Source organism: Megascapheus bottae, chromosome 12, assembly GCF_031878675.1.
Source record: "Megascapheus bottae isolate mThoBot1 chromosome 12, mThoBot2.hap1, whole genome shotgun sequence".
NCBI classification, from domain to species: domain Eukaryota; kingdom Metazoa; phylum Chordata; class Mammalia; order Rodentia; family Geomyidae; genus Megascapheus; species Megascapheus bottae.
The window spans coordinates 34,505,812-34,520,386 of record NC_143520.1 but is presented as its reverse complement, the minus strand read 5'-3'; the positions used below and the strand labels follow the sequence as shown (position 1 = coordinate 34,520,386).

At 34.6% G+C, this 14,575-nt stretch overlaps 1 protein-coding gene across 1 annotated transcript in view; it reads left to right on the top strand.

Annotated features, from left to right (window-relative positions):
- Positions 1-14,575, top strand: part of Kynu (kynureninase) — a 91,788-nt gene that overhangs the window by 63,798 nt on the left and 13,415 nt on the right. The window lies entirely within an intron of this gene.

The following is a 14,575-nucleotide window of genomic DNA, read 5'->3' as shown; positions in this document are numbered from 1 at the left end:
TCAACTAAATAATATCCAAATTGCAGTTGCTTGCTAACAAATATTTTAAAGTATATATATTTAAATTATTTATTTTGGGGCTGGAGCTATATGTTTATAGCACATTAATTTTTTTGTTAAGCCTCTATTAGTTGAAAGAAAAGGATAAAGGTAAAGATGAAGGAATGTTTCAGGTATGTTGTTAAGCAAAGTGGTTTAAAAAGTCATAGGGCAGTGTAATTCAGGTATTAAGAGACTAGATGATAGACATGAGAAAGGGTATCAATGTATGTGAAGTAATGCCCCTTCTATTAATTACAATAGAAATATATGGAAAAAGAAAAAAAGAAAAAAAGAGACTAGATGGCTCACTTTACATAGAGTGAACACTGAGATGTGTAATATGAAATTACAGGAGGTTAGTATGTAGTAGATCATTTTGAAAGGAACTTTAATGTGATAATTCTATTCCCAACAGATGAATTACTTCTATAGCAACATATCACATTTTCTTTATGTTTATTGTTTAAGTAGACATGCTGACCTTTATTCAAAGCAGATGACCTAGGCCTTTTTCCAAGTTCTCTGCTCCTGACAAGAAAGAGTTGATTTGGGATGATCTAATGTATTATGTATTGCAACTCTAGTTGCCTTTCTCCACTGGACCATAAACTTTTCCCTTTCTGCCTTTTTGAAAAGTTTTGACAGGGTTTTGCTTTGTATCACAGGCTGGCTGCAGACTTTAGATTCTTCTGCTTCTTCTTCTTTGGTATTGGGATTACAGGCATAGAGCACAATGCCAGGCTGCAATGTCATATTATAAACCTGGTCTGTACTGAAGAATTAACTTAAATGTAGGATGTTTATGTACACATTATTCTGAAGAATGCACACGCACACACACACACACACACACACACACACACATACATGCTCTTCAAGGAATACTTAAATTCATTCTACAAAATCAATGATTGCTCTAAGATAGGAATGACTCCATGGGATGAAATTCAATATATCACACTCAGCTATGAACCTAGGATGTGATGATGCGGTGCAATGAGGTGCTAAAAGTCCCCTTTATTAGCTTTTGTCTACTCAGCACAATCAAACACATTGGAAGTGGGGACTATTACTTTCAGCGACATAACAAACCTCACTATGTCTCCATCTGGTTAGACATGAAATGTTCATTTTTCTTGGGATTTTGAACGTGTGTGTGTGTGTGTCTGTGTGTGTGTGTGGTCCTAGAGCTTGAACTCAGAGCCTAAGCTTTTTGTCGCTGAGCTAGTCAAGCATTCTGCCATTGAGCCAGAGCTCCACTTCCTACTTTTTTGCTGCATAATTGGAAATAAAGCATCCCATGGCAGGGGCAGGATTTTGGCCTAGAGATATGCCTAGCATGCACGAAGATCCGGTTTCAATTCCTAGGAATACAGAAAAAAAATGAAAGTGCCCTTGTGGCTCAAGTGGTAGAGTGCTAGCCTTGAGGAAAGCCCAAGGACAGTGGTCAAGCCCTGAGTTCATGGCCCTGTACTGAAAAATAAAATTAAAAAAAAAGAGTCCCATGGATTTTCCCCATGCAGGCTTTAAACCATAATCCTCAGATCTCAGCTTCCTGAATAGCTATGATTGAATGTGTGAGCCACTAGAGCCCAGTTCACTGCAGATAATTTTGATGAGAATGTTCTAACTTTAAGTTATGAAAACAGATTGTTATAATGAAAGTATTTTACTGAAATATTCAAATAGGTACTATGTTTTTCAAAGCTTTATTATGGGCTTTAGTCAGCTGCTATAGTGATGCAGATAATTTTTAGATTAAAAACAACCAGCTAAAGTGAATGTTGACTTCAGTCTACACTGAAGAAAATTTAAAACTCAGAAATTATTATTTGAGAACTGAAACACATGAAACATTTCTCAAGACATTCCAGGAAGGAATAAAACTACACATCAAGAAACTTCAGTGAAAAGCAAAAATCAATATACAAGCCTATGTCATGTTGGCACAACTGCACAACTCATGTTACTTGTGAAAATAGCCTGTACATATTTGTCCTGTGGAATGCTGATTTGACCCACTTCAACTGCATATACTACCCCAGGCAATGATTGGGAATTTAATACCCCAACTCTACTCTACAATTTAAATCTTGTTTCAGTTCTTTAGTGATCCCTTCTGATTTACTACATAGAAAATTCTATTTTCTACCTGAATAATATCTCCTGTATTTAAAGTCCAGAGGACAAGGCAAACATATGCCAGTGGAAAAGTGTATGACCTTGCAAATCACCTGACCCTTTCAAAGGGAGAAACTAAGGTCCATTGATTTGGGAAGTGCTTTTGGAGAATCCCAAATTAAATGAGACTTCTTTGTGACATCTGTGCAGTTTGTTCAGGCTGTGTGTGGAATTATGTGTTTAATATGGATGCAGCTATAATGATATATTATATACAACTTCCACTAGGATGTCAACTTTTCATTTATTATGTACTTCCTATTCCTGTAAGTTTATGTAGTATTATTTTCTCCGGCTTCACCAAGGGCTTGATTACACTTCTGTAGCTCATGAGGCTTTCTCCTTGAGCTGCTAGTTATTTTCTTACCATCTCAGCCTTTATAGCTCTTGTCTCATCCCATCATATCCACATGATTTAACATGATTTCAAGTTGTAGAAAACATTAGTTTCCATTCTGAGGTTTACTACTTGCTGATTTTTAGCACCTGTTTTTAACTCATTGCAAGTGTTGCACAATATTCAAACATTACCTAGGTCTCTATCATACAAAGGTAATGGAGCAAAGCAAACATTGTCACAATAGATACAATATAGATATAATAGTCTTAATTTCTCCTTGATTTGTATATCTCATTGTAAATATAATAAAGGGAAAATATAATGAAAATGGATTAAAAACAAAGTTTTTCCGAAGATACAAACTTCCTCCATGTGAAAAAATCTTGGCTAGTAAGAATGTTTCGTAGAATTATTAAGAGATAGAAGAGGTTTGACAAGTTATTACCAAGGAAATAGCTCAAATATCAAGGATTTAAGGCAAATAATATATCTTTCAAGGAAAAGATTATCATCTTTGAGGACATATTGAAAACAAAATAGAATATGCAGACTATTTTACAACCACATTGAGTAAAAATGGAAAAGTATATAAAAATCACTTCTAGATTGCTCATTTCTTTAAAAATTAAATGCTATAACTTTAATCTAAGCTTTGTAAAATTGTAGATTAAGTCCCTTTTTTTCATCCTTATATTGTTTTCTTTTTTTTTTCTTTTTGTTTGTGCCAGTCCCCGGGCTTGAATTCAGGACATGGGCACTGTCCTTAGATGGTTTTTTTGGTCAAGGTTAGCACTCTGCCACTAGAGCCAAAATACCACTTCTGGCTTTTTCTGAGTATGTGATACCAAGGAATCAAACCCAGGCTTTGTGCATGCTAGGCCAACCCTCTATCAGTAGGCTATGCTGATGGCCCCACCCTTGTATTTTAAGTTAGCATCTCAATCAATTTTTTCTCCATTAGTTTAAAAATTAGCTCAAGATGCTTTTTTATCATCAGATATGTTTATGTGAATGTGTACATATACTTGCATATTTCTATTTACATAATTGTTTTTTCCCATTTGTCTAGCCCAAGTATATTTTTTACTTTTTCTTTTTGTCTCTTCTTTTTTTTTTTCAGTTGTGGAGCTTGAACTCTGGGCCTGGACACTATCCCTGAGCTTCTTTTTGTTGAAGTCTAGCACTGTACTACTTGAACCACAGCACCACTTCTTTCCTTTCCTGTTTAGGTGGTACTAAGGAATCAAACCCAGGGCTTCATGTATGCCAGCCAAGCACTCTTCCACTAAGCCATATTCCTTTATCATGTAAAAGGAATGATGTTGACATGATTAAGGAGACAGATAAAACCAGCAAGTATTTTTGTGCAAAATAAACCTTTTTTATGAACAAATGTTATATATGGAAAAAAGTATAGGACATATCTATGACTTTAACAGTCCATGATTTCCATTTGGAGACATCATTTAGACAGTAAAATAATAAAGTATCTAAATGACCAACAGAAAAAAAAAGAAATGAATCCGTGTCCTAGTACTCAAAGCTGCTTGGAAAAAGCTTGAGTAAAGGAGGTGGTGCACTTGTCCACACAAATCCTCTGTAAAATAGAGCATGGTGTTACCTAAGTGAATCCACTGACTCTGTTACCTTGAGAGATAAAAATTACTGCCAGAAAGATTTACCTCATAAATTTCATAAACTTAAGAAGGCATATAAAGAGAATGAAAGGACATTTCTTAAAGGGATATCAAGGAACTTTTTCTTTTTATTCCTTTCACTAGCAATTTTATGCAATTGGAGTTATTGATTTAACACTTTAAAGCATGCAACATTGTCATAAATTTACCCTTAATTCCCATTTTATAATATTTTAGAAATCATAAACTGTGGTAGCAGTCAGTTGCTTTAAACTCTTTCTGGAAGCCTGATGAGAAAGTCACACCAGGCTTTTGTCTCGTCTTTAGAGTAATCTGGTAGGAAACCTTGACATAGACAAATCACTTAAGATAGTTCCTCTCCAAAATCATGACAGGACAATTTTACACAGAAACGGTTTTACATGAATAGCTGTGAAGATTTTCTTATTTTCTTGCCCTGGAAATTTTAATTCTCTGAAATTTTCCAGATAATTTCTTCATTTGGTATTTTTAAGCAGTGATAATAAAAACAAGTGATCTACACTAAGGTAGAATCACAGATAAAAGTAGATGTAGTGAATAATCTTCTTTTGTAACAACTAACAAATAAAGTAATTAGAGCTTTCAAAGATAGTCAAACTAGCAAGTACCCATATTAAAAGATGCATTAAGTCCATCCATACCCTCAAATCACCGCTCCCCGACAATGATGACATAATCAATAATTCGGGAATACTGAAGTCCTGTGAAATCTCAAAATCTATTTTCTGTTCTGAAATAACAGTCCAGTGTCTCTGAAAATTTATGAGGTCAATGATCCTTTTGGACATGAAAAATAAAACTTGTCAAAGAGCCTTAGTTCTTGTTTTAATTACTTCAAATTTGTCCCAAGAGTGACCTTTGGAATCTATAGGTTTCTCTCTCTCTCTCTCTCTCTCTCTCTCTCTCTCTCTCTCTCTCTCTCTCTCTCTCTCTCTCTCTCTCTCTGTATGTATGTATATATGTATATGTTTCTCATTTAACTATGAACTATCAGTAATAATGATTATGTTTTTATATATTCTATTATATAAAATTACTTTCTTTTTTGGTTGCCCAAAGATCTAGGGTAGAAATATGCTGAGATGCACACATACCTGGGAGGTGACTGGAAGGAGAAATCACCTTACACACACAGAGCCAGTGGGTGCCCAGATCAGGTGGGCTAACTTCATAGACAACAAAACACTTGGACTATATCACTCACAACAAATACCCAAATGTTACATCTCATTTTATCTTTCTAACCTGCTTTGCCCCTCCTTGGGAAGGGATTTGATCCGGATATGAGGAAACCTACATTTTAATTTTCACTCTGCTCGGGAACAGGTAACATAACTGTGATTTCTGTAAGATATCCTATTCCAAATTGCTCTGTTCAGGATCCCAAAAGATTCAGACTTTAGCATAGCCATGTAGACATGAAACATTCAGGTGGCATTTTCATTTAAAAGGGGATTGTGATCATATTGAGACTTTATCTTAGCCTACCCAATAATGCTGAATAATTGAATATGAATTGAACCTTTCTTGTGATTCCAAATTCCTATTGCCCTATTAATCTTGTATTAATCCTCCTCAGGATCTAAGAATATATCTCTATATATAATTAATCACTGAATGCATAGCTCTTTCTTTGCTTGCAGCATAACAGGAAATTAATTTAGCATATGGAAGCATTTCTGCTTCACAAATTATTCTGAAAGGTGTGATTCACAAAATATGAACCGATTAAATATGTGTTTCAATATGTTTATGCAAAAGCCAAATATGTCCTTGAAAACAAGCTGGAATTTAAATGATTTGTCATGAGGTTTCAGTCAGTTTTGATGAATATTCAAAGTTGTTTTGTTGTTGGGGAGGAATCATTGGAGCTTACTAGGTAGCCTAAAGGGCCTTAAAATAGAGAACCACCTGTTCTCTTCCTCTCAAGTGCTGGGATTACAGAGCTGAGCCCCTATATTGATTTAAGCATCAATTCCTAAAGCCCTACATCAAGATATGTTCTATTTCTTGTATTTAGAAAGTTTCTAAGCACAGACGTCTTCAGAATTATTTTTAAAAAATCTCAAGACAATATTTCATGAAGTTATACTAAAAAATTGCAGATTCCTTGTTAATACTATTTTACACTAAAAATTATCTTAGCACATACAAGAACAACATAGTATTCTTAAACTTGAGACAGTGATCTTTATTAAATAATTTTCCCCTTTTTAAGACATGTTATTTGATGACATGTTAGTTCACTTGATATATTTGAACAAATTTCTTGCAGAGCAAGATTTGAAGGAATAACTGAATATGTAACAGAATCAAGCGAAGCACCAATATTTACAGATGGATGGGCAAATGTGATAGAAATAAATGAATTGAACTTGAAGTTACTCAGTCTACTATCTCCAATAGCATTAAAGTGCTTCACTTGGAACTAAACACAGTGAATTTGAAAATATATGCATTTTTTTAAAAAAATAGAAATTGATAGAGATCTTTTTGCCAAGAGTGAGTGAGTGAATGAGTAATAGTCTTGTTCAGTATCATGTCATGTCAAGTCTTCTGTTGTTGTTGTCAGCTATAAATCTTGGACCCTGGGCCTGGGTACTGTCCCTGAGTTCTTCACCTCTAGTAGCTCTTCAAGGCTACTACCCTACCCCTTGAGCCACAGAGCCACTTCCAGTTTTCTAACGATCAATTGGAGATAAGATTCTCATGGTCTTTAGAACCCAGGCTGACTTTGAACTGAGATCCTCAGATCTCAGCCTCCTGAGTAGCTAGGATTACAGGTATGAGCCACAGAGCCTGGCTATGTCTAGTCTTATATCAGGCTTACTTAGGTTAAAATAAAAATAGAGTTGCAAATCAATGTTTTGCTTACTAGTAAGATTGTTTTCTTTGCTTTTGTGATTTTTGAATCTCTTAGTATTACATAACCATATTTTTATTTTCATTAAAAATTCACTGATTAACAACTGCCTTGTGTTAGGAGAACACTACTAGTTTTTTGTTTTTAATTCTTTGGTTGTTTTAAATTTTCTATGTTGGTTCCTATCTACTGTTTAACCGTTATTCCTATGACCTGGCTCTACCTTTATATAGGCCTGCACTGCTATCTACTTGAAATTCCACAAATGTATTTCTGTATGCCTAACTTTCCTGCTTGTTCCTCATGGTAGCTAGGAGTCAGTTCCTGCTGTGAGATCCTGGCTGAGGGGTATGAGCAAAAGACTTTTGTACTGATATGACATGTTACTGACCTAACTTCCCAGAAGACAGAGTTTCAATCTTCTCTAGGTTGTGCATGTTTGAATTTGGTCACCCAAGTTTGATTAATGATACGGAATAAAATAAAAAATGGACGACAACAACAACCAAAAAAAGTTTTGTGTGGTAACAGATAGAGTTGTTTCCTTGTTTTTATTTGTTGTTGTTAATTTGGCTATGTTTTTTTTTTTTTTTTTTGCCAGTTCTAGGGCTAGAACACTGGTCCTGGACGTTATCCCCAAGGACCTTTTTGATCAAGGCTAGGGCTCTACCACTTGAACCACAGGACTACATCTGGCATTTTTTTCTGATTTCTTAGAGAAAAGAGTCTCACAGACTCCCTGCCAGGGGCTGGGGGCTGGCTAAGAGCTAAGATCCTCAGAGCTCAGCTTCCTGAGTAGCTAGGATTACAGGTGTGAGCCATTTGTGTCCAGCATGAATAGACTTTGAGCAGTCAAAAAGAAAGAACATAAATTAATGATTATTCATGAGAAGAAACTGCTTTTTCAAACTTGTATATAAGCTTATATGTAAGTAGGAGCAAACATCCTACATGCATAATATAGATTCAATTTTATGATATGGAGGAGAGCAAAGTACAAGGATTAGTTGAAAAGTACAAGAGGAAAAGGGGACATAGTCATATTTAATGTGAGATCCTTGGCAATATGCATATACTAAAAACATATTCGAGAAAGAGGGTGCAAATTAAGGCAATTTAGATGAAGAAGTGAATGTAAGGAAGAGTTGACAGAGTCCAGGTGGAGGAACTGTTTTATTAAAAGCTGTCAGAAAAGACCCTATCTTGAATAGAGTTGGATGAGCTGGAGATAATGTTATGCAGATGATGTTAGAGCAATAAAAGTTTCCTGGTATGTAGCTCTTGTTCAGCAGTACAAAACTTGGAATCATTGTGCATTTTGGCATGACAATGATGTGACCTACTAACCTTTAAAATCATCATGGTGGATTTGTTGGGAATGGGCTGTAATAAAGCATGGAGTAGAATTTACAAGACCTGCTGTGGGACTATTAGAGTAAATAAACAGTAGAAAAGATATCAGAAATGATGAACAGCAAGGAGCCATGCTCAGGCATTGAAACCAGAGAATATGTGTCTGTTTGGAATAGTTCAGAATAGTGTCTGGCAAACAATGGAAGCTCAGTTGTTGTTTGTTCATGTTGCTCTCAATATTGTTAAAAGAAAATCCATGGAACTATAAAATGGAAAGATCTCACATTCCCTAAATCGTGTTTGGCTCTTTTTTTTTTCAGTTTAGCTAAATATTTGGAGAGTCATAAATCAAGTATGCTGTCAATAAAAAGGTAATATGAACTTAAGACTGTAGCACTTTACTATGCTCTTTAATTAGATAAGCTACTCAGGAGGCTGAGATCTGAGGAACATGATTCAAAGCCAGCCTGGGTACAAAAAGTCCGTGAGACTCTTATCTTCAATTAACCACCAGTAAACTGGAATTGGCACTGTGGCTCAAGGGGTAGAGAAGTAGCCTTGAGCTGAAGAGTTCAGGGACAACACTCAGGCCCAGAGTTCAAGCCCCACGATGGACAAAAAAAAAAAAAAAAGATTTTTCTCTTACTACTTCCTATCAGTAATGATTCACTCTTAGTTAATTATATATTAGCATAGCCTCTAAGATTAAAACATGATGTCATTGTTTCTTTGTGGTAGCATTCAATATAATTTTTGAGGTATTTTGAAATATATATATATATATATATATAAACTATAATCAGTCTAATGTGTCACACTTCCTATTTAACTATGGTTGGCTACCTGTTATCCACTTCTGTTTCTCCACCTTATGACTCCTTTTCTAGACTCTAGTGACCAAAACTCTTGAGAGGACTAACTATTTTAGCATCTACATTGAATGATAACATGAATTATTTTTCCTTCTGTGTCTGGCTTATTTCATTCTCTACAATATCTTCCATTTCCATTCACAGTGCCACAAATGACAAAAGTTGCAATGTGTATATAAATGTTTCCTTTGTCCATTCATCCATCAATGGACATCTCAGTGGATTATGTTCCTTGGATATACTGCTTCAATAGACATGGGAGAACTGGTATTTCCTTGTCTATATCTATGTATGGATGTGCATATTTGCATACATACAAATATACGGTGGGGTATAATTTGTAGTCAGAGCCTCATAATTACTAGGAAAGTACTCTGACATGTGAGCTCATTTCCAGCCAATTTTTGCTTTAGTTCCTCATACAATCTTTATTAAAGACCACAAACATTCTACAGCACTTCTCCCATGCAGCTATGATAACAGATACATGCCACTGAATCCATCTTGTTAGCTGAACTGAGGAAGAGGGATTTCCTGCCTTTTTGCATGGGGTAGCCACAAAAGAGAAATTCTCATCTGTACTTTCCAAGTATATGCCACCATGCTAGGTGTATCTGTATGTACATTTTGAATATAATTATGCTAGGTTCTGTATGAAATTAAAGAATATATAGGAATCATCTGAATGTATAACTTCCAGTTTACACTTAAAAAAAGATTTGTGAAACAATTGACTCCATAAAACATGGAGAATATCTGATGAATAGAATCATTTATTTACAATAAAGCTGCGTATGATGTTCAGATGACATTCTAACATATTACCAACTGCTTTTACAGATTTTGTTTATTTAAAGAATAAACAGTTAAGTTTTACTGCACATGTTCCATGCTTTTGCAGTGCTATAACAATTTGTATGTGTCAGTCCATTTGTAAAAGCCATAAAGCCTGTAACACAGTTACTTGTACTTGGTTATGATTTGAGAGAGAAAATGTTTGTAAATAAGATTGAGATATAGTTTTATTATATTTTAATCTTTGCTCCAAAGGTGTTTTTTTTCATATAAACCAGAAAAACAGGAAATAGTTGTTCTATTTAGTATGGATGAGTTTTCTAGTAAAAAGAGATAAGTAATTTAAAGGATAAGTTAGATTGATCCAGTCATAACTCTTGAAGATACATAATAAGGACTTTGAATTTTTTGGTCAGTCATGGTGGGCACTGCACCAGAGCTCTTCAGTTCAAGGCTAGTGCTCTACCACTTGAGCCACAGTGCCACTTCCGTTTTTCTGGTGGTTAATTGGAAATAAGATATTTAGCTGGGTGCGGTGGATCACGGCTGTAATCCTAGCTACTCAGGAGGCTGAGATCTGAAAATAGAGGTTCAAAGCCAGCCCTGGTACTAAAGACTATGAGACTCTTATCTCTAATTAATCACTAGAACACTAGAAATTTGGAAGTGACCTGGCTCAAGGAGTAAGGTGGTAGCCTTGAGGTGAAGAGCTTAGGGACAATGCCCAGGCCCAGGTGTAGGGTGGTAGCCTTGAGCTGAAGCACTCAGGGAAAGCTCTCAGGCCCAGAGTTCCTAAAGTTCAAGACCTATGACCATCCCCCCAAAAAGAAAATAAGATTGTCCTGGTCTTTTGTGCCTGGTTATCGTCTAAAGGGTCTCATGGTATATTGTGTAAACATTTATTTGTTTATTTGAAATAGGGAAGAGAAGGGGCAAACAAGATGATTGGGAGGGGGTAGGGATAGAGATAGAGATAACAGGAATAAACAGAGAGATAAAGACAGAGCCAGAGATAGGGACTGGGACTGAGGGACAGAGACAGACAAAAGAGAGAGAGGAGAGATAATTTAATTAGGTAACAATAGAATTTCCAATAAAAAAAGAAAGAATACACAAAAGAGGAACTATGTCTCAAAAAATAGAATCTCTAGTAGCAAGTATCAACCCCTGCTAAATTCCAAGTTATTGAAAATTTTGCTCTATGTAACTCTACCATTAGCTCTTATTTGATTCCCAGTAATTGAGTAGATCCACATCTTGATTCTTGACTGGTTAATATATTCACTTTCACCTCCACATTCTCTTATTCTGATAGCACAACAGTTGCCACCTCATGTTGCGTGTTGCTGTATGGCTGCTTATTTGAAAAGCACATGGACTTTACTAATGGCTTCCCTTTGCATCAGTTATTCAACTTCACTACACTGTACTTTTCTTGAATCTAAAGCTATGGAAAAATGTCTACCTTAGATCATGCATGTAAAGTTTAAGTGAGAATACATGAAACTAGTATGTCCATTTCCTAGAAACATATCTTTGTTTTAGTGTTCTTAGCTATGTGAGGCATTTTCCTAGCCAGGACATCTTGTTGTCATGAGATGCCATCATTTGATAAACTAATCCATTCCTGAATACTACATGATTATGTTATTTATAATCCAAGAGTAATATGTGCTCATGGTGAATTGCTGTGGGAAGAGATGAAGGATGTCAACAATTGAAACCTTACTGGTGCTGGTTTAAGTTCCAAGTCATATATTCAGGTCCTTTTCAATAAGCCATTAAAGAGAGAAGTACAATTTTTTTCACTGAATTGAAAAGAAGCATACAATGACTAATTGGTGAGATTTGTCTACACAAATCAGAAACTCTTCTTTTTATATAATCACATGGTATTTGCATTTCTTTGATATAGATTAAATACTTTTAAAGCTGATGTAAATAATGGATAAAAAGTAATGCCTTGTCTTCACTTACAGAATCATTACAGAGATTTTTTTATAACCTAAGAATAACATTTTTTTCTCTTTTGTGTAGTCCCTGTTTCTTTCTTTCTTCCTATCATATATTTTCTAAACAAATTACTATTTCCTCCTGTGTTCAAGTTCCAGGTCATTGATATTTCTGATAGGTACACCAGGCAGTCGCCATAACTCATGTTCTTGAATTTTTAATATCACTCCATAAACAGAAATGAAAAATATTTAGTTCTTTAGTGAATATGTGAAAATGATAGAAAACTTTTACTACATAATGAAAGATTGAAATATTGCTTCTAAGCTTTGTTTGTATCTCACTGAAAATAAGTAGAAAAGAACATTATTATAATTTCACTGTTCTATAAGGAGACCATAGGAAAAAAATACTGAAAGAGAAAGTTTGCATCATTTTCACAGGAAGCAGTGTGTGTATATGAGCTCATACATTATTTTTTCATGTATCAATATAAAAATAATTCTATTTAGCAAATTATAATCTTTTACTTCTTTTTCAAAATATACAAAGTGAGAATAATTTTGAGTTTAATTCCAGTTTGTATTTTTGTCATAAAGGGTATTTATTGTTTGTTGTTGATGGTGATGATGATATTTGTTTTTGCATTCACAGAGTGCCACAGAGCTTATACATTAATCAGGCAACTTAAATGAGGAATACTCAACATATAGCAAATATGTAAAGCTTTCTACTCTATGCTTTTCTTAATTTCATGTAACTGTAATTATTCCTTATCAGTACATGTGTTTCTTCCCCATTTACTTTTAGCTTGGAACTATTTAGAATTTTACTACGTGGATTTATTATAATTTTACACACATACACACAGCAGTCTCATAACTAAGAAATTAAAATTTCCTTTTCATTTTGGACTATTGCAAAAATATAATAACTATGTTTGTATATAATTGGCTTTATATGTAGGTAACTATTTTTTCAGAATAAATTCACAAGCAGGTATTTCATGAGTCAATTACATACATATATATATATATATGAACTATAAAGCTAGTAATCATTTGCATGAGACTACTGAAATAATAAAGTACTTTACAAATCATACTCCAGCATTAATGCTCAGAGATTGTTGTAGCAATAGAGTGGATAAATAAGATTTAAAAAATATTAGCATATACTAACTGTAAAATAATGGGTCTTATTCTGACAATTTCACAAGTGCTTAATGCACTTTTTCACCTTCATCCTTTATTTCCCTGTATTGCCTTTTCTCCCTCCCCACTTTCTGGCACTCTTCCTCTTCTCCAATAGTTTTCTTCTACTTTCCTATTTCTTTAAAATTCTAGATGAGCATAGGAGAAAAGAAACAGAATATTTGTCTTTCTAATATGACCTGTCACACTTAAAATAATTATCTCTGGATCTATGTTTTCCTGAAAGGGACAAAATTTCTTTTGTTTTTATAGCTGAATAAAGCTCCTGTTGTGGATACAGAGAGTAAACTTGGCTTATTCATAAATCTATTACATAATCAGGTTGTCAAAAATAAGTTTAAAAAAATAAGTGGGGGGGGGGGGGGGCGGGAGTTTGGCCTAGTGGTTAAAGTGCTTGCCTAGCATGCATGAAGACCCGGGTTCGATTCCTCGGTACCACATACATAGAAAAAAGCCGGAAGTGGTGTTGAGGCTCAAGTGGTAGAGCTCTAGCCTTGAGAAAGTCCAAGGACTTTGAGCTCAGGCCCTGAGCTCAAGCCCAGGACTGGCAAAAAAAAAATAAAATAAAATAAGTGGGGGGGAGGGTGGGAGAGAAATGGGGACCATGTCATAAGAAAGGGTATCAATGTTTGTGAAGGTGTATCTGGTGAATATAATGTAACCCTTCTATTAATCACAATAAAAAATAAAAAATAAATAAATCTGATATGGACAATAACATCACTACTACTACTTGCATTAACCCTACAATGACACCATGTATGGTCATCTAAAGAGTGGTTCTATCTTTTTCCTGAGCTGATGCATAGAGTAAAGGAATTACTTTTTTTGTTTGTTTGTTTTTATTGACATTTCCACATAATGTTGGCATTATGATAGATAACTTACTGTTTATAATTTTTTAAAAGAAAAAAAAACACTCATTAAATTCATAATCCATTATATGCTAAGTATTAAAAATGTATTGGAATTAAGAAGTAAAAAAAATCAAAAGAAATTCTAAAACCAAAAATTTTAAATTCTTGTGTACGTTCTGTAGATGAACTGATACAGAAAAACTGTTAACCTTTCACAGATTTTAGTTGTATTTAAATATTCTGTTTCACTGCCCTTACTTTTGTCATTAGTTTTCATAGAAAACGTATGGTGCCCCCAAAACCAAGTAAAAGTTTACATGTTTAATTTATGTATCTGATATGTAATTTTTTGATTTCCAAAGAGGCATGTCCTTTGCAGAAACTGAGCAGCTTTATGGAAGAAATGGATTAAGTATCCTTAGTACA